Below are 1497 nucleotides of genomic sequence, written 5' to 3'. Positions count from 1 at the left end.
TGTGTGTGTGTGTGTGTGTGTGTGTGTGTGTGTGTGTGTGTGTGTGTGTGTGTGTGTAACAAATAAAGGAAGGAAAGGCAGAGTCCAGGTAAGGAAGACAGTTCTACCTGTTGTGGATTTCTGTTGCAGATGAAGTTGCCCCTTCCCCACTGAGGTGTAGCCTCAATTCTCCAAATCTTTTGTTTTTCTATAAAAGTTTTTTCTGCACAGAGGGAAGGAGGGCTCAGTCCTTCTTGGCAGCTGCTTTCCTCATGGTGGCCAGGATGTTGCTCAGTTCCTCTAGTTTACTCTTGCCATGGAAGTATGTCCCCACACTTTTCTTATTGAACTTGAGGGCCCGTTTGTCCTTGGAGACCTTGAGCAGCTCCATGGTGTGGCGCTCCCATGGGGCAAAGCCACATGCCTCTTGGATCAGGTCCTACAGGAACTTTGTGTGCTTGGTGAGGTGCCCACAGCAGTGGCTGAGCCTTAGCTTACTCAAGATCTTGGTCACCTTATGGCCCTTGTTGGAGCCCATGGCCATAGAGTAGCACAGAGCCATGGGTGCTGCTCCTCAGTGGCTGCTGTGGACCAATTCTCCAAATCCTAAGAGCCCCTCACCCATAGCTCAAAAACAGAGTCCCATGAAAACATGTGTAAGGGGATCAGAGAGAAGCTGCTTATCGTGGGGTTTCTGACTTAGTTATCTTAGGCTGCTATAACAAAATACCACAGATTGCTTTTCTTAAACAACAGACATTTATTTCTCACAGTTTTGGAGGCTGGAAGTCGAAGATCAAGGCCCCGGCAGGTTTGGGCTTTGGTGAGGGCTCTCTTCCTGCCTTGTAGACAGCCACCTTCTCACTGTGTGCTCACATAGCCTTTCTTTGGTTTGGACATGTGGACACAGAAAAATCTCTGTGTCTTCCTCTTCTTAGAATAGATCTAATCTAAACTTAATTATCTCCAAAGTCCCCTCCTTTGAATCCATCACATTGGGGGTTAGGGCTTCAACATATGAATTTGGGGGAAACACAAACATTTTGCTCATAACTGTTTCTTCCAGCCATATTGGGAAGCACTTATTCCAACAGACACACAGTCTTTATAAACATCTTGTGCTATGTGGACGCTTAGCATAGGTGTCCCTAAGATGTTCCCAATTCCTTACAGGGAGAACGAACTAAACCCTGGCTCATAGAACTTAACAGCAAAATTCCTTCAAACGGCTCTTCACTCTCAGAAAGATGTCACTGTTTTCTGTAGGCTTCTTATAGACGCTGCTTTTCAGCCTTAGAAAGTGGTCTCTGAGACACAACTGGTTCCCTGAGAACAGTATTTCTCCTACCTGCCTGCCCTTATCCCTACCTCCTCTTTTATCTGCAAGTAAATTTTTTTTAAAAATGGGGGGAGGGAATGACGAGTGTGAATACAGTAATTTCCAGAACAAACCCAGAAACATATTCTTGATAGTTGTATAAAGTTTTGTGCACAGGGGCATGTTTGACTGGCATGGCT

At 45.6% G+C, this 1497-nt stretch overlaps 1 pseudogene; it reads right to left on the bottom strand.

Moving 5' to 3' along the window:
- Nucleotides 1–223: 223 nt before the first annotated feature.
- LOC134390533 (large ribosomal subunit protein eL36-like) lies at nucleotides 224–541 on the bottom strand (annotated as a pseudogene).
- Nucleotides 542–1497: the final 956 nt, after the last annotated feature.

This window comes from Cynocephalus volans, chromosome 11, assembly GCF_027409185.1.
Source record: "Cynocephalus volans isolate mCynVol1 chromosome 11, mCynVol1.pri, whole genome shotgun sequence".
NCBI classification, from domain to species: domain Eukaryota; kingdom Metazoa; phylum Chordata; class Mammalia; order Dermoptera; family Cynocephalidae; genus Cynocephalus; species Cynocephalus volans.
This window is presented reverse-complemented; position numbering and strand designations above follow the sequence as displayed.